Source organism: Zonotrichia albicollis, chromosome 1 (assembly GCF_047830755.1).
Source record: "Zonotrichia albicollis isolate bZonAlb1 chromosome 1, bZonAlb1.hap1, whole genome shotgun sequence".
NCBI classification, from domain to species: Eukaryota; Metazoa; Chordata; class Aves; order Passeriformes; family Passerellidae; genus Zonotrichia; species Zonotrichia albicollis.
In genome coordinates this window covers 133,273,706-133,300,898 of record NC_133819.1, presented here as the reverse complement: position 1 = coordinate 133,300,898, position 27,193 = coordinate 133,273,706, and the positions used below count along the sequence as shown (strand labels likewise).

The 27,193-nt window shown below is 41.9% G+C and overlaps 1 long non-coding RNA gene across 1 annotated transcript; it reads right to left on the bottom strand.

Moving 5' to 3' along the window:
• Nucleotides 1-1,558: 1,558 nt before the first annotated feature.
• LOC141725417 (uncharacterized) lies at nucleotides 1,559-26,149 on the bottom strand. Its single transcript, XR_012577267.1, has 3 exons — nucleotides 26,032-26,149; nucleotides 16,418-16,477; nucleotides 1,559-1,680 (listed from the first exon to the last, which is right to left on the bottom strand). It is a non-coding gene; the product is annotated as an uncharacterized LOC141725417 (long non-coding RNA).
• Nucleotides 26,150-27,193: the final 1,044 nt, after the last annotated feature.

The following is a 27,193-nucleotide window of genomic DNA, read 5'->3' as shown; positions in this document are numbered from 1 at the left end:
AAACAAAATAACGTTTGAAAAATTTCCTTCTTAGCCTGTGGTCTTGTATTGGGATAAATAATTTTTTTCTTTTTTGTGCTCCATTTCCTTGTCTCTTGAATGGAGTATTTGATCCCGGAGCTTGAGGGAAATGGTTTAGTGTCTCCTATTACAAGTTCAACTTTTCTTGCACAAGAAATGGGCCAGACTGTCAGTGGGTGCAAGGTAGAGGAGGTCAAACAACAAGGTTAGGTTTTGCATGGAAATACCAATTCGCTGAAATCCAGATTTCTGATTGGCTGCTCAAACTTTTTTCAACCAATTGTTGGTTAAAAGCAGCAAGACTAAGCATCTACCTGCTGTGGAGAATTTTACTACAGAGACAAAAACAGTGTAGAAAGTTTGGAGGAAATTAAACATTGTGCAGCATTTGCAGCAAATAAGGCACCTTTAGAAAGCCTCCTTCTCAGAAATCTTTGCTGAAAGGTAAATCTATTTAGAAAGTTAAACTACTGCTTTGTTGCTGCAAAGTATAACCTCCTGTCAGAAAAGACTAGAAATGCTGTGTATGCTCAATCTGGCCTCAGTAATTGCTTGTTGTGCCAAAGGAACATAAATTGGACCTTTGTGCACAGCTGAAAGTGGCTCAGAGATGGGGTACAGTGTAGCATTGCCATGAAGAAAGTGAAAGGCACATTTGGCACTAATTGACGTTGTTTTCAACCCCAAAACCGGAGCATTTGCCTCAACAACCATACACCACATGGTCACAGAGCACTGCACCTACCTGGAACATATTAAGAAAACAAACATATACTAAGACATGTATCTCATGTAGACTAATACTAATTTTACAATGTTTTGAAGGAAAAACCTACAGGACACTGTGATTGCTTTCTCCCCTTTCTGACTTTGTTGGTCATCTGGGAGATTGTCCCTGTGCTGTATTTGTCTGGGAGCTGCTCACATCCTTCCCACAGCTGGATGGGACACATTGGAAGACAGCAGTACACCCAAGGGGGAGTTTTGGATCAGCCTGGAAAGATAAAGCTGAGGCATCCATTCTTCAACTCTCTGTTTATGCAGCACTTCCTCCTCTCCAGGTTTCCCCTGCAATACCTGTACTCACAGTCATTTTTGTAGATAGTGCAAAGTTGAATTTGGGGCTTTAGTACAGCCTGAATTTACTCTATTCACTACACCCTCAAGAGGATGCTCCAGGTTTTTACTGTTCACAGCACACACTCAGGCTTGACTTTCTGGGAAGAGTTCTCCAGTTGTGGATGACTTGGTCAAAAATACTGACATGCTCCTAAGATTAGTGACAACGTATTTTTGAAGAAGTAATTATCTCTTTGTTTACCTAAATCTAGGTCAGGTGAGGTCCATTTGGATATTTTCAAGACAATCATTGGCAAAGAAACTGACAAAATGCATTGCTGAAGTTGAATTTTCTTAATTGGTTTGCAGTCTATTAGAGACTGCAAAGCACAGCTTTCCTTCACTCCAGAGAATGTCATACCAATTTACCAAGTCTTTTTGTTAGGAAATGAGAACTTCCAAGTCATTAAAAAACATACCTGTTTGTGTGGCCTGATTAATTTCCAGAGGAGTAGTGGAGATTTTGCTAAGGCACAGTGTCTGCTGAGGATCCAGAGAGTGGATGATCCAGTAGCAACTTGTGAAAGGGAATCCTGTATCCTGAGCACAAGAGTTGAAATGTTGGTACATGCTTTGGTTACACTAAAGGTCTCTTGGTCCTCTGTTCTTGGTTGTTAGAAGCTCTAGAATTCTTTTTTCCAGTCCTGCATCTGCATTGCACACACAAATTTGCAGTATAGCACAGCAGAGGAAATCCAGGTGCCTAACAGGTGGGAAAGTATCAGTGACATTAATGGCAGAATTATACTAATGCAGGTTATTAGATACTTCATAAATTCATTTATACAATTTTGTTGGGTGCAATTCTGACCTTAAGGTAAGGCCTTAAGACCAGGTGGAACTTCTGTGATCAGGTAAATGCAGAAGACATAGGATACTTGTTTTTCAGCCCTCAATCAGGTTTGCTCATGCACTGCTTCATTTGCAGCCCCAAGCAATTCCCATTAGCTTTAGCAAAGCTAAATGGTTTAGTGCCACAGAGTTAGGCCACATTAATCTCACCTTTTCCCATGTGGGCTTTAAAAAATGGAAATGAAAACAGTTGAGAGAAAATACTGTTCTTCTGGGAGAAGAACAGGTTCTGCCTGCTGCTCCCAGAGGGAATATATAACATCAGGATTAGAGTTACTGAGGAGTGGCTTAATGAAGCTGGCTGGCTCAAAGCTGGTCATGGTTATACACATGGGAATAGCATCTGCATACCAATAGAGCAAGGCAGTCCATTGTCTTCAGCTAAGAACCAATCAAATCAAAACAGTTTCTTCATACATTAAAAATTTACCATATTTCTTTATTTGGACATAAGGACGGATTTATTGTTCTTTTATATAGATGTAAGGAATAAAGCCTGATAGTTTAGGTCCATTAGAGAGTGAATCTTATGAATGTTCTTTGCTGATCTCCTGAGCCAGCAGAAATTGGCCTTTAAGAAAAGGATGTCTGCAAAACAGTTGGCTGTCAGCTTCATTGCAAAGGGGCTTCAGGTGCTCTTGCTCAAGTACACCACTGCACATAGCCTTGCATTTAGATGGGGCCATTCCTGGACCTGCAGCCCTAGGTAGTGCAGCAGCTCTTGTGTTGGCAGTCACATTAGAAAATCACCTTCTCAAACTGAATCAGCTCCATTTTAAAGCAGTTTGCACCCTTTAGAGGTGCATTCCAGAACCTCACTACCATCTGACATCTAAAGTCTTTTAATTACCCTCATCCATGTATTTGAGGCTAATTTTCCATAAATTAATTATTGTATTAGTATTACCTTTTCATCCTCTTAGGTATTCCACAGCATTTACTATCTCTAAAGACAAAGTAATACTGACATATCTTTAATTTGCCTTCATCCCTCATTTTTGTCCCTCTCAGTCCCTTGCCCCCATGCCTTGCTTGGGTGTGCACTGGCCTTGTCTGTGCCTGGTGGCTCCCTGTATCCAAGGAAATGTCCCTGCCCTGCAAAAATGCTCACCTATGCTGTTGCAAGGTTTCATGCGCACTCTGGACCATTCTGCCAGACCGCTCCTGGACAGAAGGTCCAGAGCCAGTGAGTGCTGTTCTAGTCAGTGCCAAAAGTGAAGGTGTCCATCCCTAGGTGTGCCTAAGTTGCATAGGGACTTCCTGCACTCCTCACACCAATATTTCTCATTACTGCCATTGGTAGAAGTGGGTTCTGCACCTCTGTGGTGGGAATTGCTGTCATAATGCTGAAAATGTTGTGGATAGCATCATTTGCTGGATAGAAAGGGAGAGAGAAGGAGAGAAATAAGAATTTGAAAGGAGAATAAATTAATACTGGTTGTTATAAATTATAAACTGTTAAAAGGGGAAAAAAGGGTTGCATTCAACAAATGCATAATTTTGTTTGAAACCTCCATCTATTTACATTCCATTTTTCCTCTACCTTAATCCTGAAGTTTGCTGATACTTGGGCTAGTGTATCTGCTGCTGATACCCTCAGACAAAAGTACAGTTTATCAATCTGGGAAACCTTTCAAGTGCCTATTGACAAAAGAAATTTTGGTTCTGAGCTACACTGAAACATTCTGGTCTCTCAGTGAGTCAAGTGGTGCAGTCAGAGAATACCACAACACAGAAAAATGCTATTTAGATGGCAAGGAGAACACATTGGACTTGCTATATCTGTTTTGGAAACACAGCCTCAGTTAAGATTTATTATGGGAGATATCTATCCATTTTCTGAGACAAAATCAAAATTGTTGTTCCTGAAATTACCATTGCTCTTTCTTGTATAGTTGAAAACAAACAAACAAACAAACATACAAACAAATGATTTTATGATTAATGAAAAATACCTGATTGATAATGATGGGGACAAAATCTGCTGTTCCAAGGACAGATGAAAAATTATCCAAAATTACATCTTTCACAGAATCACAGAATTCTTAGGGTTGGAAGGGACCTCTGGAGATTATGCAGTCTGATTCCCTCACCCAGGCAGGGTCACTTGGATCTACTTACAATACAGGATTGTATTCATGTGAGTCTTTAATGCCTCCCAAGAGGGAGACACCACGACCTCCCTGGGCAGCCTGTGCCAGTGCTTTGCCACCCTCAGTGTAAAAAAGCTCTTCCTCATGCTGAGGTTCTACTTCTTGTGTTTTAGTTTATGGCCATTGCCCCTTGTACTGTCACTGGGCAACACTGAAAGAGATGGTGACAAGGCACCATCCTCTTGGCACCTGCCTTTGAGGTCAGAGGTGTTTATAGGTGTTGATGAGATCCTTTCTGAGTCTTCTCAGGCCCAGCTCCCCCAGTCTTTCTTGTAACGGATGCTCCAGGCCCCTCATCCTCTTTGTTCCTCTCTGCTGACCCTCTCCAGTAGCCCCTTGTCTTTCTTTACTGAGGAGCCCAGAACTGCACACATCTCTCCAAATGTGGCCTCCCTGGGGCTGAGTAGTGGGGCAGGATCACCTCCCTCAACCTGCTGGCTGTGCTCTTCCCAGTGCACCCCAGGATACCGTTGCCCCTCCAGGCTGCAAGGGCACTGCCAGCTCATGGTCAGCTTGTCACCTACCAAAACTCCCAGATCTGTCTCTGCAGAGCTGCTCTCTTGTGAGTCAGCCCCCAGCCTGTACTGGTACTTCTCTCTCTGTTCATGTGTCCATGTAGCCCAGAACACCTGTATAGAGAAGACTTAAAACTCTGGACAGTCCCTCCACCCAGAGTTACTGAGTAGCAGCTCAGTAGTCCATGCTCTGTCCTGCAGAGTGCTGACAGATTATAGTCTATGTCTAAAGGTCCCTGAGACTTGCCTTCCCTGTAGGGACTGTGATTACAGCATTTGTGTGCTTGGAAATACTTCACAACTCCCTTCTTCAGTCCTTTCTCCACCCCTTCCCCAAACCTATGTCTCTTCCCCTGACCTCTTCCCTAATGGAGAGAAGTATTATGGAAGATCTAAAGGACTTTTATTCACTGCCCCAAGCCATCATCATTGTCTGGCAATCCCCCACTCATCTCATGTCAGCCTGTTTGATCCTGTCTTGGTTCAGAGAAGCCACCCCAACAAACCAAGGATCCTGGCTTCTGCTCCAGTCATCCCATTTCTTTATACTCACTGAGAGCTAATTGAAGTTAAGCAGAGGGGGCATGTTTTTCTTTCTTTAAGTTTATTTATTTAAATTTAAGTCAAGACCATTTACATGTATAAAAGTAAGTCCTTGGAGTTTTTAAACCCTCCAAAAATAGCCCTCAAAATTCAGCCAAATTAGTACAGCCACAATTTCCATGGAAGGCACCATCAGATGGAGGAGGCTACTCCAGCCAGCACGCATACAATGGCTGTTCAGTCTCCTCCACCCTCCTCACCTTGGCAGATTTTGTAGGGAGACAGGGAAAAGGAATGATTGAACTCTAAAATGATGTCATACCCTCCACTCTTTGGAGAAGATCACCAAACCGTCCGAAAAGTCTCTTACAAAATCTCTCTAAAGAGGCTGTTAAAGAAACTATGCAATCACAGAACAAGAAGAAAGCACTGTCAATGATTAGGAATGGAACAAGAAAAAACATAAGAAAAAGGAAAAATTACTAGCTTTAAACAGGCTGAAAGAAAAACAGGTGCAATCCATGCTGCAGAATGTCATCACAGGGGATCCTGTAGCAAGAGGTGAACAGTGAGAGGGGAGTTCTTGGATGTGAGCAGGGTTACACTCCTCACTCATTGCCGTGCAGCTCTGGGGAAGGGTACGTGAACCACTCATAGAAATGATGATGCATTTAAAATGAACTTTGATAATTAATAAATGAGCCCAGCAGAAAGATGTATGAAGTCCTTTGGTAAACTAGCAGTGTCCAAACCCAACCAACTGAAAAATCCTCCTGTTTCAAAAGTAAATGCTTTGATACCACAGGAATGATGGGCACAATAGGGAGAGGAAAACATCTTCATCTGAAATTATGCATCTCAGCTGAAATTGGTGAGCAATGCTCTCTCTTAGATAACGAATGAGATTCTGACCTTGATTATTGGCATAAATACTGAAAATGGAAAGCAGGAAAAATAAGGACATAAACAAACAGCTAAAAAGAAGGTGGCATCTTAGGAATAGATTATTCCATAATTTTATTACCACTGGGATTTTCATGGATTTTCTTTGAAACACTTTGGTACCTCTTAAAAGCAAGATATTTGACAAGAAGTTTGTGACTTGATGGAGTATGGCAATTATTAATGTAAGTCGGGGAGGTCTTCAATGAAGTCTGACATGATACAGGCTATTGCTAAAGCTAGAACATACAGGATGAATAAATAAAAAATATTTATTTTTAAAATTCCCCCGTTCAAGCTGTAGGGTATTCACTCCTCTCTCGTTGGTAAGGTATAGCTAAAAGATCAGGTTAGGAAAGGAAAGCTGTACAATTTTTCCTGATTTTTTCCGTTTGTGCATGTTTCTATATGACCATGTGCACACTTGAACATAATCAAAGATTAATGGATCTAGTGGCACATATTCAGCATCTCTACATTTCCCAAATCACCACATCTGCAGGAAAAGAAAAGCATTGAGTTCCTCTATCCGTCACTGGTGTCAGGCTTGTCCAAAGCTGTGTTTTACACAGCTCAGATTGTTCAGATGCATCACTTAAGCCAGTCAGGAGTAGGATGAAGTGTGGGGGACACTGAGAGGGAATGTTTTACAGAATGAAGGGCTTCAGGGAAAGGACTGGAAATGGAAAAACAGCCATGATGGACTGTGCTTCTCTAGCTGTCAGATGCAGCTTGGAAGTCAACCAGAATGTCTAGAAAAAGCAGTTTTTTCATATCCTGGTGACTAAATTCCTCCTTCATTTTCCCCCCCTCCAAAGTTTTTTAAAGTCTTTTACATTTCATTTATACAAAAATGGAGTGTTATGGGAAAAAACTTCCTTTTTCTATACACAAAGTTTTGTCTTCTACCAACCAGGGCAAATTTAGAATTGTTGCTGACACTTAGGGAGCTGCATACACAGAGAATGTAAAAAACTGACCAAAGCATCTCTGGAAATCAATTTGTGTTTAAAGTTCTGGTTCCTAAGATTATGATTATTATTTTCTGTTATTACAGGCCCTAGACAACAGTGAAATAGTTCTGGGCATGGGACTAGCAATGGCAATTCCATGCATAGACTAAATAGGCGAGGCAGCTGAATAGGAAAAAGATTGCAACATACAAGGCAGAGAGGGGCAATGCTGAGAGCTGAACACATCTCTTGGATCCCAGAGCATTAAGCACAACCTCAGTTTCTGTCACCTACATCTTGCACGCCTAAAAGTATCACTATCACTGCAGGTTGCAGCTATCCATGGGTCCAAGACACCTGCTGATTCCTGCTGCCAGCAATGAGATTCCTGGCATATGCCCCACTGAACACCGGGCCCTTCTCTAGATGACTGCACTGATGGTGAAAGTGTCTGTCTATTCTCTTGGCTTGAAATTTGCTGTTGCTAAAAGAAAATAAGCTTTTTTTTTGTTGTTTTTTTTTTAATTTCTTCTGTCTGGAACTTGATTTTCACTTGATTACTGACAAAGACGTACATAGTTCCCCCACTCTATCTACTCCTGGATTGCTGTATCTGTTGCAGCACCTTCTCAGGAAATTCCTGCTCTTGTAGGCACGAATATAAAGATTGGAGCCATCTCAACATCTTTCTGGCTTCTTCTCATCTGCCCTGAGAGTTCAGGTCTCCAGAGACCTCTGGGAGTTTGCTGCATATTGCCTTTCTTATCAAGCTGTTATGTAAACTCTCAGTACTGTGTGTAAGATGTGATATCTCAATAGCTTTTTCTCTCTCATTGTTTCTGCCCTGGCTGGGGTTTGCCACAGAGGATGTTTATTTGCCACTGGACATAAAAGCATCAAAGAGAGAATATACCTTTTCACATTTCAGATCACTGGAAAAAGGTGTCATGCAGGATCACATAAATGAGCTATCTAAGGCCAAAACAAATCTGTGATATGCTAATTTGGTTCTACAGGCAGTTTAGGAATTTAGTTCTTTGGGTGGCTCCAAACTCTGCAAATAAAGTGACTGGGATAGTACAGACACTGTAGATAATGATCCAGCTTCTTTTCAGTAGCCTGTGATTGCCCTCCTGATACAAGAGAAGCATCCACAGTGCTGTGTACTACACCACATCATGTGTTTGCTGCTGCATCTGTGCTCATTCAAAACACCTCCCTTGGATCAGTAACTTTTGGTGCTGTTTTGGAGGCAGAGACTTCTGCTGAAATTTAGTCATATGCCCCATTTGTCTGTAGTGGTTCACACTGAGCTGTCTTCGTTGGAGCAGCTAAGTCATTTGCAGTGTGCCATTGTGTGGATTTGTGAGGGCTGCATCTTTTACTCTGCTAGCTAGTAATTCACAGAGCTTATGGGTGCATGCTAGTGTTGCTGTAATTATGCATTAATCACCATTACACACAAAGCCGTTGCTGACTTAGTGTACTCTGTGTTATCATTTGCATGCTTATTATGTCCAACTCAGTCTCATCAGTGTTGGTTAAAACTTCTGCCAGGTCTGGATCAGGTGGGACTACACTCAAATCCTTCCCATTTGCCATGCTCTGACTGACATGTAATGATCTGTTATTTTAAACAAGTAGCACAGTTCTGGCTACTTTCTGTGCTGCTGAAATTTATGCTGTTCATCTATCACATCTCTTTTTTGCCAAAAAAAAAGGTCTTTAAAGCTAAGAACGTGTTATTGTGTTTGTCTCTGATGAGGAGGAATGCCTTAGGACCTACCTGCAAATTCAATGTAGCATTTACACACTTGCTCTCCTGTCACCCATCCCATCCACACCACTCCCTCTTCAGCCACTCCCACAGATTTACTGGCTGATTTCATTCTGGATTCTTCTTTTGCGTTTCCAGGATGTATTTTACTGCACAGTATCTGTCTGTGCCGTTTCTGTTGCTCAGGACAGATGCAGGAGGTTTTATACACTGACAGCAGTGTTTTTCTGTGCTGTACCTGTGGGGATGTAGCCATGCTGGACAGTGGGCACATGAGACTCCTGGGGAGCAGAAAGTGCAGCAGTGGAAGCTCTGGCTTGCTGATCCCTGTGCCAGCAAATACATGTATTTTAAGAGAAACATAAACAGAGCTTGTCCTGGTTATAGGGCAGACAGGGAGATGCAGCTGAACTTGTAAGACAGTCAGCCTTCTTGGTAGGTGCTTGGGGTAGCAGCCAGGCAACTCAGGTTTAATTTACAGTTAAGTCATCTAAGTTTATTTCTCAGAAAATACGTATTTTAAAAATCCTGAAATTAAAACATGGTTAATAATAAACAGAAGACTTCAGGGGAAAGAATGACTGCCAGCTTTGCTTTTTGTTGAAGCTGTAACAGATTTGAAGTTTATTTTATACTCAAGGCTTAAAAGATGCTTGAGACAGTTCTTCAAAAGGAGCTGCACATCTGTGAAAGCACTCGCTGAATACTTCAGATAATGTTCAATCTGGGTTAGATGCCCCAGAGATCAAGTCAAAGAGAGAAATGATTGTTTTGCTTTTGATATCTGTACCAAACCCCCTTAAAATGGGTGACATTTCAGCTGCAGGCACATTATCAGTAGCCTGAGATCAGAATAGCTGTCAAGTACTTTCAATTTGGAATAAAAACCAAACAAGCAATAGAGGTCATGAGTTAAAGATTTAGGACATGCTGTTAAACTTCTCAGACCTTGTTCTCCCACAGAAAGGAAGCTGTAATAGCTCTCCATATAACTTATATATCATGGTGGTGAAGGAAGCCCTAACAGACCAACCAGTATTCCAAAGAATGCTTCTGCTGTGCAATTATTTGAAAAGTGAAACTTTGTAGGACTGTGAGATTACCATGGCAGATTGATTTTTCTCAGGGTTCTCATATCTGTGTCTTCATCAGAGGCTGTGTGAAACTGGTCTGTCCCCAGCCTCACAAGATGGGAACAAAATGACTTTGTGCTGACTCTGTTCTGCCTCCTGCATCATGCAGTCTGGGACATCCTGGTGCAGAGGGGCAACTTGCATTTGTGGCTCAAGGGTCTAGTTTTTCTTTTTAAAACTCCAGAATTCTTCCATGACAAGGTGAGACAAATCTATTTCATTTAGTCTTAACAATAATTTCCTCTCAAAGACATTTTTGTTAGGAATGGCAGAGGATTTTGTTGGTTTTTAAAAGGAGAGGAAGCCCCTCCATCACATTTCAGCTGAATAAAGATTCCATGGCATCTGCTGGTCTAAATTAGCCTGTGTTGCTCTGTAGATGAATGCTGAGGATTAATGTCTTCCAAAGCATGCCTGGTATCTCCAACACTACCTTCTGACCTAACAAATATCAGTCCTTCCACTGTAAGCTTCTTTCTTTTGAAGGCCCTGGAAGACCCCAGCTGTTCATATCCCGTCCTGATGCCTTCTAAGCACTCAGAATAATTTCATTTTTATCGGGATTTTTGTTTGTTTTTGTTTCATTGTTGTTTGTTTATTGTTGTTTGTTTGGGTTTTGGTCAGTCAGTTTTTATTTTGGTAGTTTTGTTTGTTTGGTTTTGGTGGTTTTGTTTGTTTGTTTGTTTAGTTTGTTTTTTGTTTGTTTTGTTTTTTTAACTACCAGTTAGGAATTCACTGTTAGCAGTCAAGGGACATGGTAACCTATTCCAAGCAGCCCTTGCAGCTGCTGTCTTCAGTGTGAGAAATCCCTTCCCTGTCTTTCAGTGAACAAACTTCACCCCATCAAGAAGGATTTCAGGCCTTCTTTTGTGTAATCCCCCGTTATGGCAGCCAGGCAAATTTAGCAGAACTTCATGAAAATCACTTCCTTCTGCTCATAAGCTATGAATGAAGGTATTTCTCCAACCCTCTGTAGATCTTCACAAGCTTTACATGTTTTTGTCACAGTGTTTGAAGGTGTATCAGCCAAGTAACACCAGGTACCTCTAATGTGAAAGCTTCCCATAGCCTGCCAAAATTGTGCTGATTGTCCAGCTGTCCCAAACACATACACCACAGTGCAGATGGAGTTTCCTGGTCCTTCGAGGTTCCAAAGGGAGCCGAGGTCTAGTCAGCACACTCTACCCTGCTGCAGAGCTTTGAAGAGCTTTGGTGATCAGAAGTGTTGTTATGGAGGTCATCAAGCTCAGTTTCCAGAGTTCACTGCATATTCTCTTCATATTCTTTCTCTGGCTCACAGGAAAAATGGAAGGATGGTTTGTCTGATCTTAAAGCCCTTACTCCTGCACAGTCCTCTGTGCATGTGCAATAACTTATGGATGCTGCTCTGAGGAGGCCTGACAGCTAAGGGGAGGTGACAGCAGCACTCTTGTCTGGGATGGAGAGTGTGTAGGGAGCTCCCTCTATTGATCTTCCTGATCTTTGGAAAAAGGTTGGGTTCTCCGTGTCCTTTACTGGGGAAAAGAACACAGCTTTTTATGAAAACCCTCATAGAAATATTCACTCAGTGTAATGGATTCTTAGGCTCTGGAATGCACTCATACCACCTGATTACTGACATCTTGAAGTCAGGTGTTGAATCTATTTGCTTGGCCTCTGTGGAGAGACATGTGTGTTCCCAGTTTGACACATTCACTCTATCATGGGCATTTCTTTTAGGACAAGTTGTCCTTAGAGGGTGACCATCACTCTGTGTTGGTTTAGGGTTGGATGTTGAGGCACATAGAGAAGTTGGACCCTAGAACAGATAATTTTTTGTGACCTCTTAAGAAAAAAAATATTTCTTCACTTTTTGTTCTCTTTCTCTGACATAAAAGAAAAACTTGCAGTAACACACTATGATACTTTAAGGACTGTGCAGCCAAGGTGTTTAAGCATTTATTTAGAAACTGTGGCCTGAAAACTATAAACTGAGCAGCAGTTTAGATATTGGCATTGCTCTTTAAACTACATATATTTAATTTCTCTAAGATTTCCTGTATTTTTGCTAGAAACTATTTAGGAAGTTTAGAATTTTGCTTATCACCTCTGTTTGCAGGCTCTGTCATTCATCCAGAAATGTAAAATGTATACTGTTAGCCCAGAACTTCAGGTATCAACTCTGAGTGATATCTTATTTTCTGGATACAGGTTAGGGAAAAAGAGATTAATTGCCTTGCAAGACTGAAAAAAGAGAAGGTAGAAAGAGCATGATGCTCAGAAACTATGGGAGTTGGGAACCAGGTGAGGGCTTGAAGGGAGAAAGAAATGAAAGAACAATGGCAAGAACAAGAACAGCTCTCTTGCTGTGACAAGAGAGCAGCTGCTGCCATATCGCAATAACAAAACAAGTAATTAATATTCCATTAAAGGATGGACTGTTATTGCTGAAGGACATACCATAAAAAAAAAATTCCTGCAGAAAATTAAGTTGTGCCTGATACTGTCATGAGTAACATCTCACAGGCAACAGGAAATGTATCCTATAGTAGGAATTATTAGGGATTAGAGAGAAAGCACCACCTTTTATGGAGTTGGAAGCCACATCTCAGTGGGAAGAGATGGAAGATTCCTTGATTTTGAAGTGTGCTTTCCTCTCCTGCTCACTGCAGGTGAAGGATGCCATCCTGCTTTCCTGGTGAGGGCTGCCCAGAGCTTCCCTGTTTATCAGGGATGCTGAGGACACAGGCTGTGTCTGATTCACCAGTGGGCAGCCCTGTGTTTAAGGTGGGAGTCTTGGCTCATAGGGAATGCAGACAGCCACCTGTGGAAGTCACTGTGGCTTTCAGAGACACTCTTGCACATGAACTCAGCACGGCTTTACATGGCAGCAGCTGCTCAGGGGATGCATGGACAGGTTCCACTGGGGCTCTCTGCTCTGTGGGCATGCACAGTCCGGCTGTGCCGAGCCTTGGCCATGCTGGCTGCGGCCCCAGGCCCCGCCAGGTGTCCCCCCAGGTGTCCCCCAGGGTGTCCCCTGCCAGGTGTCCCTGCTGTGTGCGCCGTGGCAGCCGGAGCGGATGAGGATGTCACAGCATCTTGGCCCAGGCGGCTTTGGTGGCCTGGCTCACTCACCAAGAAAGTTTTGCTCCCTTTGTTTCCAGCCCTGAGTCAAACTCAAGTGTAGATTTCCTAACCTTGGGCTGTCAATACAAAATAGTGTTCAGATCCAAACTGCCCCAATCTTACTGCCCTCAAACCTGCTGTATGGCTGGTGAGGAAGCAGGAAATTCACTTGACATTTTGATTATCATAATTTTTTTAATCCCTTGAAGTGGTTTTCCAAGATGGTGCTCAGAACAGAATGGGGAACTGTTTGCCTTTTAAGTGCTACAAATAACTGATTATGTGTAAAAATATCTGACCTGATTAAGAACTGGAAGTTAGACATTTGGAAGAGTGCTTCAGATCGTGATCTGCCACCATTTTTCATGTGTGTGGCCACAGATCCAATTCCCTGTATGTTACTGAGCTCTGCCTGTCTTTCAGGTGTGTGATTTATCCTTCTGCTGCCTTTATAGTGAATTCAGTGCATGCTCTTATACTGATCTGGCTCTGATGGTCAATACATGTTGCTCTTCTGTAGCTGAGGAAAAGCTAATGGAGACTGATCATATCTGTTCAGTCCAAACAGGGGCTGAGGAGAATGTTCAGATGCAGTTGCTATACACTGCACATTTGTGGAAGCAAAGCATATGACGTTAAAACTAAAACTATGGGCAGCTCGCAAAACAGGTTTTCAAAAAAGCAGTCTAGAGCCACAGGTAATGTTTCTCCATCCTGAAATATTAGATATGGTCAAAAAGACGAAAAAAACCCCTTGATATTATTCTGCCATCATTCAAAAAAAGCAGAAGATAATGTCTTGTTAAATATGGCTAAATAAAGACTAGACAGCTTCATGTGTGTTTCGGGCAGATGGCAGAGCAGTAGAAGCAAGAGTAAGTCAATGACTGCTAAAGAAGGGCAGCCTTGTTCAATGGCAATGCTTCCACAGCTTCATTTTCTCTTTCTTAGTGAGATTAGAGCAATCTAAAATTTAGTCATGTCGTTTTGTTCTTTTAGGTCAGATCTAAGTGCTTGGCCTTCTTAGGCGGACCATAGAGACATGTGGAAAGCAGTCATTCTCATATTAAGATGGGTCTGTAGAGGAGGTGGGATGAGCTGAACTTTGGAGACACTGGTCCTCCACCAGGATGGACTGCAGAGACATTCTGGGCTGGAAGGCCAGCTTCGAGATGGATACAGCTAAATGAGGTATGAATAATGAATCCTTTCGCAAGCACATGCACATGAGATTACAAGTACTACAGAGGTATGACAACTGAAATAGTAAGAGAAACGGCCAAATATTTAAAAGCTAAAGTAAACATTCTAGAACTTTAGTAGTGAAGATAATTTTTTCCTGAAAGAAATTTCTTAAAGGTGTTGATCGAGCCTCCACCCTTTAAAATCCTGATAATGTTTTTGTTAAGACTGGATGTTCTTCTAAAAGCGAACTCAAAAGTTCAAGAACTCAAGAGTTCAGTTCAATGTTAAAAAGGAGTTAATTCCTCAAAACTTTATGCTTGGAAAGAAGTCAGATGGCAAACTCTTCTGCTCCTAAAGTCCATCAGTCTGGTATAAGCAAGCAAGAAAAACAAGAAAGTAAGACTGGACTGGGGTGACTGCTGGAATAGAAATGAGTAAAAAATTATATGTCTTTTGTTGAGGTTTTCATTAAAAAATGTAGTAAGTGTTCTCCAAGTAGATGTACCATGCTCTTCAACATCCAAAAAAGGACGCAGGTATACCCAACCACAAGTCTTTAACACAGAAACACAGCTCTTGAGTACCAGATGTGCATTTAGAAACACCATCCAAGAGAATTAGGATGTCCATTGGGAATTACTGTGTTTCTACTTCCTGCTAAACTAATATCTGTGAAGCTTTCCCTGAAGAGACGTTCCCATCCCTGTGTTTTATACAACAGTTTACTGGTGTAGCATGGGCCAATTTACATACAGTCAGAAGCTGAGATATTTTTCTGGTTTTCCAGTTTTTAGAGCTCAATACACTACAACAAAACGTGCAAAAGTCCTCTTTGGACCAAAAAGGGGGCATATAACCATCTTTGTTCAGCAAAGCTGGTTTTCCCTGGTCAGGAGTTGCTCCAGGGAGTGAGTGGATTGCCTACTGGCTGCATTTGCGGAATATTCATCAGATGAGTCCAGCGGGAACAAAGTGAGGTGTTTCTATTGCTGCATTGTACCATGTATTGTGTCACCCTCATGTTATCTCTTATCATTCTGGTACCTGGTAGACTCACTGAGAAGGAAAATGTCACTGTGCCCAGCATGTACCTTCCTTGAAAAGCAGAGGAGGGAAGCTGGTAAGTGTCAGGGAAGCAGGGATAACAAATTCAAATGTGTGCACAGAGCTTATAAACCAGTAGGAATAAGTAACAGGAGTGAAGATTTCTCTCAGGAAAAGACTGTCTTATGGAGATACTGAAAGGAAAGTGCTAGGACACAGCTGACCTCCTGACATTCCTAACTGCACTTTCTGAGTCTTCCAGGCATCCAGGGGTTCATTGCTGTCTTAAAAATGAGAAAACCAGAGAGTGTAAGCAGAGGGATTCAAACCAGAACCCCTGTATTTACAAACAAGGAGTTTGCTATGCTGAGCACCTGGGGTTTGAATGGCTCTTTGCTCTGCCTGCCAGAGAGGAGCAAGAGACTGAAGCTGCTAATGGAGGGCCTGGTTTCGGCCTGGCTGCAAAACCCATTAAAACAGCAGAGCCAAGACAGTGACAATATTTTGGCATGCGTTTGCAGTGGTCAAAGTGACCCTATATATCATTTTATGTATTTATTTTTCTATATGTGTACAGTCACCTCAATGGCTTGGCATGCTTTCTAGTTATGCCAGCCAAACCAGACCTTTTCTACTTGGCTGTACCTTCAAACTTTCTGGCACGTCAACTTCTACAAGGAAAGATGGCTGGCAGAGGAGTTTTTGGTCTCATCTGGGATGTAGTGCCTTTTTTTTTGCTGCAGTCATAGGGCACTGAAGGAAGAATCTGTGTTTATTTCTACATAGAGCATAAAGACAGTAAAGAGGGAAAAAGGCTAAGCAGGAAACAGTAGAGTAAGTATTACTTTTTAAACCAAGGAGTGTGTGAAGTTTTAAAACACAACAGCACAGAACTGCACATAGCTTAAAGCTGTCTTGTGAAACCAGTTAGTAGAACAGTCTCAGCTGAAAATACTTGGAAGTATAAGGGACAGGAAGTATAAGAACCTTCAGAGATTCCCTTTCAGCTTCATGAACAACTAATACTACATTATAGCTGTAATATTTAATGTTTATGGTTTGCTTATGTACTCACTTTCTAGGGCCCCAGCAGTCACAAGCTGTACAGTGTTTTAGTGAAGCATCATCTCAGACCCTGCATAAAAAGCAGAAATAGAGATGGTCTAGAAATATCCAAAGTGAAGCAATGCTTTTGAGGATTGGAAAGTAGAATTGTTGGAGGAGCTTAGTAGCTCCTATCTTATTGACAAAGATACCTTTTATGGCCATGAGAGCATGTATGAAAGAACTACTGCTTTAGGAAAGAGAGTGGAAAATGTTATGGTGGGAACTCATGTTTCATCCTTAATGACATTTTACCCTGACACGTGGATGACATTGTCAGGCTGATCTGACAAAAATCTCTTCCAGGACCTTGTATAACAGGGAACTTGATTTCCCGAAGTAAAAAGCAGTGAGATTATATTATGCTTGGTTGGATTTAGAAAAAAAACCATAAAACATGCATCTCCTTCTCAGCAGGCTGACATATTGAACATGCTACTTACAGATCTATGCAGTATCTTTCTGAATCTGCTGCTTGCAGACAAGCTCCCATGCACAGTTCTTATAGGAATAATGCTTTGAGTGAGCTGCCCATTATTCCCATTGGTATAAATTGCCATATTATTTACACACTACAATGAACTGAATGCAGCAAGGACTATTATTCCATGGTGGAGGGCTGTTCTCACATTCTTCACAGCCTGAAAAAAACCCCAGCACTTTAAAACCATGTCTCCTATAGAATATATAACAACAACAATAACAAAGAAAGAGGCAATAAGAACTACATTACTAGAAGTTCACAGGTGCAAGGCATTTTTAAATTAAGGCAAATAGAGATGGGGGCATCTGTTATTGAAGCTCAGAAATTTGATTTGGGAAGAACAGGATGTTCTGTACCACACCAATGAATATTCTTGTGAATCAATATTTTTTAAAATATCAATACTGATATATTTAATGTGATTAATTTAATAGTTTTGGTATAAAAGATAGCTTTCCTAAAGCTCTGAAAAATTGTTGTAATATATTGCCAGAAATGACCATGTGTTTGTACTGACTTTAAGAAAATTTTTTGTTGATTTATAAGAAACTGTAAGCAATTGAACAACAACATAAAGGAATTCATCAGAAGACACACAACCTAAAGCCAAATAAGGGTTATATGTTGTTCATTTCTGAATCACAGAACTGTTTTCTGGAAGGGACTGCTGGCAGTCATCTGGGTCAGGTTTACTGTGGAGCTGAACTATTGTTTACATCAGGTCAGAATGGAGAGAACTGCCTTCCACTGTGCCCTGAAAGAACCAAATACTGATAGGATATTCTGGTGGAATCCAGTTATACAAAGGCAGATTACTAGTTTCCCACTAATTTTGTGAGATGAAGGTATGTAGTTATTACATACTATTTAAATTAAATTGTAAGTCTGATTGCAGTACAGGAAAGATAATTAGTTTTGCTCACCTCTGAACTATGAATAAAAAACATGTCCTGACATATTCTAATCACTTTTCAGCTGTCATTAATTGTTTGGTTTACCACAAAAATATTGCTAATTATTTACCATAATTCCCTTATTGTACCTAAAAGTATCCAAATACAATACATTGTAAATTCTTTCAAATATCTTCTTTGCCAAAACAAAACGTACCCTGTTATGGCTCAGTGTGGCGTAAGATGTGGACAAGATCCTGGTAAGGAGCAGAGATAATGCCACTTGGCTGAGCTGTGCTTGGCACAGCTCTGCTGTGCATGCTTACAGTCTGGGCAAACAGGAGGGAAAAATGTCAGCTTAAACTTCAGCAGGTATTTTAGGTCAGCAGATGCTAAAATTTCTTATCCCTTGAAGGACATGGGCTGATAAAGCTGGCAATTGCTATGAGATACTCATCTAGTAAACCTTGGCATTATGTTTATCATGTAGAAGCTGAAAAGTGAATTGCAGGCCATGAGAACAATTTCTTAACTGATTTAATACTGGCCTCAGTTTCAACATCCATCCTGCCACCATTTTAATGAGGAGAGAAGCAGAGCAAAACCTGGTTCTGTGTCACCCATCCCATCCCCTAGACAGCATTGATGTATTAAACTCTTGTTTTGCTGCTCTCTTCCTCCCCTTTGCTGCTGGGTCTTCCTCACATCATGTCAACACTTTGAGAACTGGCATGGCATGAACCTCACTGATGGGTCTGGCTTGTGCACATACAAATGCTACAGATGTGTTTGAGTTTTTGTTTACTAGCAAGATGTTTGAGAGAAGTGCCCACCGCTAGGTTACAGAAAAGAAGCAAGTGTGTTCATTTTGGTCATGGATGTAATTTACATTCTTGATCCTTCAATATATTCTGCTGCCCATCACAAGGATCCTTTTGGAGCCAAAATATTTCCTTTCAACTCTCTGTTGCTTGATTTTCAGTAAATATTGGAGATCTTTGCTTCCTGCATACCTGCCTGAAGGACTAGATAGGGAGCAGTGATGCAAGCAGCACATGTCCAAGCACTTGCAGCAAGGTCTTGACTCTCAGCCTGGCACTACAAGAATAAATTTTTTATAAATGGGATGATGGTTTTGAATGGGTTCTTAGAGGACACCACCCAGTGCTGTCTTCTCTTCCTGGGCTGGAAAAGGGTCTTTGGGCTCCTGTGGCTGCTGTGCAGAGGTGAGATTATGAGCACTGGGCTCAACCTCAGAGTGACAAACAGATAAGAAGCTGTAGCATCTTTGAGTGACCTTCACTAGATGCAAACCTGAAGGGTGTTCAACACGGTTAAGCAAGGAATATGGCCAACCTGGTGTTCTAATGGAGAAAAATAAGTGAACTAGTTCTGTAACCCACTACTGCAGTATGTGTTTGACATTAGAACAGAAAGGCATCAGTTTAATGCACCTGTGGATCCAGACAGTAATTTTCAGGATTGCAGCAAACCACTCTGAAGATGGTTCTGATAGAGTGTCAAACAGAATTTGGCCCAGTGACTGTAACCCGAGTCAGAATGTTTATTACCAGTTAATTTGTACACATGCCTGTGGCTCTTATTCTTGGAAACAACCTCCCTGAGTGACTGTGAAATGCTGCTATTTCTGCTGCAAAAAGTACATTTTTCCTGTGGTAGACCAATGCATCTTGGAAGCGGCTCATCTGATGTAGCTGCTTGTTAAATGTTCATTATTTATGTGTGGGAACTTCTGGAATAATGTGACAGACAGTGTAGTCATATGGCACCTGCATCCACTTTATTGTAGCTGTACGACTGGGGAGCAAATTCAGTCTGGGTTCGAGCAAATTCTGCTTCTTCAAGGAAATGTCCTTGTCATATACAGGTCTTGCTCTTATCCCACAGAATGAAGATGGGGAACTGAATTTGTGATACTATTTTAAACCATCAGGAAGAAGCAAATAACTGGTCTGCAATTTCCGGACACATTCTACTGGGAGCTTTTTAAGGCTATTTGAGCATTTTGAACTACATTGTTTCCCCCTGAGCCGAAAAATTCTTCCCTGCCATTCTGCACCTTCTATTGATCATGGTTCAAAGATCAAAGTAAAGTGTGTTTTCTGAGAAGCAAAGGTTAAAGTAATTCACAAAGTTACTTGACTAGTGGGAGTTCAGGGGCAAGCACTTGGGCAGCAAATGGAGTCTAGAGCCCTTGTGTCCTACTGTCTACTCATCCCCTGGCATCTGTTCTGAAAACATGTTTGCTTTTGCAAGAACTTCATCATGCATTAAAGAACCAGCACTGGAGCTCAAAAACATTGAAAAAATTACTGGCCTAGTGTGAATTCCACAGAGCTCTTTATAAGTATGGCACTTTTCCTGCATTCACAAACAGAGCACTTATCCCTCTTCCCTGCTTGTTAGTGGAGGGAGGATTTTGTCCCTCGGGTTTAATTAAGCACCTAAAGTCATGGCTTTATTTATTGATGAGCCTTTCCAGGGTGCCCACCTCTGTAATATCTGAGGCCACTCAAGCTGTGACCCTGCTGCATTCCTTGGGAGGCAGGGAAAGGTCTCAGGGGTTTATCACTGCTGCCCGGGAGCTCACCCATCACTAACTGTAATAGTGCTAAGTGTGCAACCTGCTGGTACCAGAGTCACCACTGGTGGTGGAGGTGGAGTGATTATAACAGTATTTGACTTGCTGTGATATGAGATACTGTGCTTAGAAACCAGTCAGAGGGAAGTTGGATGGAAGAGACAATAAGGCAGAAGCTGCCCTTTGGCATGTTTATGGTAATTGGTATAGAAGCCTGTGTATATCTCTGAATGTACTTGAGGGAGAGAATCACAGAATCACAAATTCACAGACTTCACAGAATGCATCATGTGGAACAGACCACAGTGGGTCATCTGATCCAACCTCCCTGTTCTATCAGGGTCATCCCAGAGCACATGGCACAGGATTGTGTCCAGATTGTTCTTGAATATTTCCAGTGAGGGAGACTTGACAGACTCTCTGGGAAATCTGTTCCAGGGCTTGGTCACTTGCATAGTAAAGAAGTTCTTCCTCACGTTCAGGTGGAACTTTCTGTGCATCAGTTTCTGCCGACTGCCTCTTGTCCTATTGCTTGGCACTGCTGTGAAGAGCCTGGCTCCATCCTCTTGACACCGTCCCTTCAGAGACTGATGGACATTTATGAGGTCCCCTCTCAGTCATCTCTGAACAGGCCCAGCTCCCTCAGCCTTTCCTCATATGAGAGATGCTGCAGTCCCCTCATGATCTTTGTGGCCCTCGTCTGGACCCACTCCAGCTGCTCCATGTCTCTCTTGTGCTGTGGAGCCCAGAACTGGACACAGCACTCCAGATGGTGCCTTACTTGGGCTGAGCAGAGGGGCAGGGTCACTTCCCTTGACCTGGTGCCAATGGTGCTCCAAATGTACTACCTTGATGAATCAATACCTTTGCCTCCAGGACCCCCAGATCCTTCTCTGCAGAGCTGTTTCCAGCAAGTCATGCCTGTCCTGCACTGGTGCAGGTTGTTCTTCCCCAAGTGCAGGACCCTGCATTCACTTCTTTTGAGTTTCAGATGGTTTTCTCTGCCCATCTCTCCAGCCTGCCGAGGTCATTCTGAAGGGCTGCTCAGCACTCTGGGGTATTGGCTGCTCCTCCCAGCTTTGTGTTGTTGGGGAACTTGCTGAGGAGGCCTCTGCCCCTTCACCCAAGTTATTGGTGAAAAGCTAAACAATACTGGGACTAGTACTGATCCCTGGGGGACACCACCAGTGACAGGCCTCTAATTGGACCCTGTGACACTGATTACAGGGATCTGCTGTTCAGCCAGCTCTAAACCACCTCTCTGTCTACTCACACAGTCCACACTTCCTGAGTTTGCCTGTGAGGATGTTGTGAGAGTGTCAAAAGCCTTGCTGAAGTCAAGGTAGACAATGTCCACTGCTCTCCCCTTGTCCCTCCAGGCAGTTGTTTCATCATAGGAGGCAGTCAGACTGGTTAAGCATGATTTACCTTTAGTGAATCCATGCTGACTACTCCTGATCACCTTCTTGTCATCCCTGTGGATAATGATGGCCTCCAGAATGAGGTGCTCCATCACCAGCATGAGGTGCTCCATCACCTTTCCAGGACTGAGGTGAAGGCTGACTGACCTCTAGTTCCTTGTGTCTTGCTCCTTACCCTTCTGGAAGACTGGGGCAACATTTGCTTCCTCCCACTCCTGAAGCACCTCTCCTGATGTCCATGACCTTCCAACATCCCTTTACCCTGCTTTCCTGGGTCAGAGATCCCTGAGGGCTGGTTTTGTAAGTGAAGACTGACGGTGTGAAGGCATTTGGTAACTCTGCCTTCCCTGCATCCTCGGTTAACAGTGTCCCTGCTCCATTTAATCATGGTCCCACATTGTCCTTTGTTTTTCTTTTGTTATTTGTGTATTGGAAGAAGGCCTTCTTGGTGTCCTTGACCAGATTTGATTCCAGATGGGCCTTGGTCTTCTGGTGCCTTTTTTTTTCTGCGAGACCACTATCAGCATTTAAAAAAAAATCTAATTAAAAGCAAGATCCTAGATGAAAACTAATCTAAACCTGCATATTTTCTGTGTTTTTCCATTTCTGACAACAGAAAAAAATTTGCAGGTTAAAATAAATCCCAGAAGAGGAAAAATTATTTATAACTCTGACATTTTTTTCTTTCTAAAGAGCTGTGTGGTAAGCATATATTTAGAAATTAATTGAAAAATAATAAAAACAAAGAATTATGAGAACTTTTCACCTCTGTGAGCACCTTTTTCTTTTCCCTTAGCAGTCCTGAATATGGAACAGGGAAACAGGTGTCATAAATCCACAAAATTATTCCCCATTTGCTATATTACATTTTATTTATATTCCCTGGCTGTTATTTTATGCTAAATCTGCAGGTTCTCTTGTTAGATTTTAGTTTTCACCCCAGCAAATGAGGACATAGCACATAACCACTGTTGCAGCGATTTCTTTTCCAAAGCTTAATTACTCTCTGGTTATGTTCATAAGAATATTAAATATTTCTGATAGTTTTTGGTAACTGTGAATTGTTGTGACAGACTTCTTTTTTGATTGGAAATAACTGGTCTGTCAGGAACAAAATGTTCAGATGTTTTCCCATTAAAGGTTGAATTTATTTTTGTGTAAAATATAATAAGGTTTTGGCTTTTAAGGTACTGGTAACTTGTCCCTCTCTGTTATGTCCTTGAGGAAAAAGAACTTCAGACTTCCATGATGTTTGCCTCAGACTGAAGAGTTTGAAATAAATGAAATTTTGATCTGTAACAGAACCTGTTGCCTTCAGTAGTGAAGACACAGTGTCCTGTGTACCTGCTGGACATAAAAGGGGAGATCTTAACTGCCATAAGGAGCATGTAGTCAAGAGGTGATGGAAGAGATCAAAGCAGCTGGAGCAGATGTACAAATCTGTTGGCAGCCTCCTCAAATGTGTCTCAAGGGATAGTTCAGCAGAATAGAGCAGAGCTTTGCAGAGAAGCTCAGAGAAGTCCAACCATGGATTTCTCTTTTCTCTCCTACATTTTAGAGATCAGTTTTGCATTTCCTTCATTACATTTTGTACCATCAGACCTGGTACTGCTTCCTTCCAACAAGCACCCTCAGCCAGGGTGAGAGGCTGCAGACTGTGATGGCACACTGGCTGTCCAGCCATGTTGAGCAGAGGAGAGTTGAGCAGAGTTATTCCAAGTTATTGCTCACCAACACAAATATTTGCAGTCATCTTAAGTGTGGGTCTGAAAATAATATTGCTGTGTTAGCCTGCCTCTAAGCCTCTGCTAAAGAGGATTACCTCTGGTCATGCTATACTGCTTCCATCTCTGGACTAACATTTTCCCATTTGCTTGAGGTCCCCGAGCCCTGCTTTACTGAAGTTGCAGTAAAATTCCCTTCCATTTAAAGAGCACCCCTTTGCAGAACAGCAGTGCAGTGGAATACAATTGTACTTCAGGACAGCTAGCAGTAGAGAATGAACAATCTGAGTTTGGGATTGTTGGGAGGAACTGCTGTACTTTGTCCCATCATGAGCACAATCAGCATCTGTAAGATCTTTTCTCCAGTAAACCCTGGCTTACAGTCTCAAAATTCTTTCTTCTTAGTCAAAAATGCTTTGTTTCTAGTTTTCTTTTTTTTTTTTTTTGCAATTATCTTAATATATAAATTGAAGCAGGTGAATAAAATTCATCCTCTGTTGATTCCAAAGACTTTTGTTGAGCAGTAATGTGAGACAGGCCTCTCTTTAGAAAGCTGATATGGTTAAAATTTCAGGAGCTAAATGATGGCTCAAGATATGCACTGTGTAATAGGAGAGCTGGAGGGAAAGCACAAGTTACACTCCCAGTGGAAGCAGGGTATTTAGCATAGCATGGAGGTGTATTCCAGCAGGTGATTCAAAAGCATCTACCCTGCCTTGGACTGCTGCCCCAGCTCTTATTATGTCCAAATGAGAGGCAGACCAGACCATTTCTCCACCAGAGGTGACTGAGGCCTGCCCAGCACAGATGCAGGGTTGACCAGGTTAGCAGGGTGGGGAGCAGCACCGGGCTGGGTTGGAGACACACTGATTCACTGTTTCTAGCAGGTAATTTTGGTCAGTGCATCTCCTCAGGCCTTTGTTAGAAGTGTAAACAGCTTTGCCCATGGGCACATTCTCTAAGGAGGGCAGCTGTTTTCATAGAAACAATTAAAATCTGTACCAAGGAGACATTTTATCAGAGTTCTGGCCAGAACCATTGTCCCACCTCCAAGCATCTACTTGCAGGTGTTTCAAGAGGGAGAGCTGAGAGAAGGAAAAAAGCAAGGCTTAGCCAAAAGTAAGCATGACTAACAAATTACTCATAATTGAGGTTTGTTAATTGCATAGAACCCAATTAAATCTTTCCACATCTGAAATGGAATAACTTATGCTCACAGCAGTGCTGTTTAGCTATGAGATATTTCTGGTGACACTTGTCTGTTGATTTGCCGTTAGATAACCCCTTGGCTTGAGGCCAGTGGGACTGAGCTAAGAGACTTTTTGAACATGTGTTTGCAGCACATTTTTACAAAGGGTTGCCAGAGTTTGGCCCATGATGACTAGTGAGTGGATTTATTACATTATTATTTTAGATTGTTATATTATTATTATGCATGACTGACATCGTGAAATTCTTATGTTGCAGAACTATGTGGCGTTCACAAAAGCCAGTAAGCCAGAGAGGCATTTTTCATAAAATTCCAACCTGAAGTGCAAATTTTATGTAACTGAAAAGTAATAATTTTATGTAACATTTGCTAGAATGAGAATGCCTCCCCAAATATGATGCCTCAAAGTGGACTTAGAAAAAACCTTTCCTGTGTTTCTAAAAAAAGGCAGATGACCAAAACCCCACCATTTCCACATGTATTTGCCTCTTCCCTTCTTAGTTCCAGCTGGGGCCACAAGTGGAAATACCAAAATACCACAAAAATTTAGTTCTTGTGGTACTTCCAGCCTCAGCAGAAGCAGGAAGTATTAGAAATCTTCCAATAAATCATGTTTTCATGAGATTTCTAGCCCATCATTGCAAGCTCAAAAAATTTGAATAATAAACCCAGCTCTGCTTGCCCACCTCACCCTCAGGAGATTTACCTTTATATTCAAGGACTGTTCTGTCTGAGGTATGGTTGATGTTCCTCTAAGCCATAATATATGTTCAGTTTCACACTAAATTCAGCAGTAAATTGGATTAAGTCTTGTTATGAAAGATTTAACTTTGGCCTTCCATTTCTGATAGCTGCAGGACAGTTGTTTTTTGTTTGTTTGTTTTCCAGGACAAAGGCAACTACAAGGCTGAGCAGTCTGAATGCCTGTGGCAGAAAAGCTGCAGCCAGCAATTTGGGTGCACACCTGTGTGTGGACTGGTAAGAAACAGTGTCATAAGAGGGAGAAGAAATAAGGGCACACAGCCTGACCTGCACCTGAACTGGCAATGGCAGAAGAGAGAGGACTTCCAGGATGAGCAGATGAGTAAAAGAAAACCCATAATGAAAGCTGTCTCTCTGGTGCACCCTGACCATCCTCTGGTAAACAGCCCATTCCCTGATGTACAGAACTCACTAAGCCCAGCACCAGCTTATCTACTTACATGGCTCAACCTGCATTTTGTGGCTGGCTGAACATAAGAAGAGGCTCACCAGATCAGCTTGGGTCAGTCTATATGGTGGCGGCACTCTCAGGTACATTTTTCTGTCCTTTCACAGCACAGCATTGCTGAAACCTCTGTGAGAAATCAGGTCGGAGTGATCGCACTGAAGAGACTTTCATTGTTGCTGGTTGAAATTTCACCACAGACAGATCATTAGAGTTTCATGACCTTGTGATTTCTTTTGTGAGTGGTGGTTGTGCAACAGATTCCCTGGTAAGATAAGACAACATGAGGGTTTACACAAAGTAGGAAAGTATACAAGAGATATGGTTTGTCACTCTCCTCCTTTAAAGAGATAACAACTACATTTCAGGCTCAGAAAAAAAAAAAAAAGCAAAAGACCATCAAGATTTTTATTCTCTTTTGAGATTGAGTGTGATGCCAGGTCTACAGTTTTCAACTTTTAAGGCTCCTCTCTGTGCTAGGACGACAACTGGTTGAAAGCAGCAATTATTGGCGAACATTTCTTTGCTCCCCAGCGGCTGGGTCTGAGTGCACGGTAAATGGATATATCCATGGTGACCACTTTTGTGCAACAGCTTTCTTCCATGTTCCCTTCACGCTGCTGTTGAACAAGTCTGAGATGGCTGTGAGAGCTACCTTTGCATAGCTAACCTCCCAGGTAACTGGTAAAAAAGGAAAAAAAAGAAAAGCAGAGCTCACTTCCCAGTATTTTGATCAGGAATTTTGAGTAAACATTTCAGTGTCTGTGTTGGAGGATGTGGCTGGACATGCCCCTTTCACCACTTCATATGTGATATTGCTGGACAGATGTCATCTCTACTTTCTGCTCTTTTAGCATTTCCCAACCCTCTAGAGCCTGCAGACCCAGTCTGTTATTGTGTTCCATGCAGAGTGCCACAGAGGGAAACACGTGTTCAAGCAGAAGCACTACTTTTATTCTTGCGCTTTTTTCCCTCTCATTTAAAATGTGAACATATCTGCTCACTTTTTTTGTATGGAAACCACTCCTATTTCCCAAGTTAGAAGTCTGAAGAGACACAGACTTTTGAATGATTTTCTTGGTGTGTGGGCAAAAACTAGCAATAACTCATTATAAGGTAGATGACCAATTCTTGCTAGTACACAGATTGCAAACTGTTTTGGCTGCTTGCAGTTACAAATGCTTTGTCCACTTCTTCTTTCTTTTT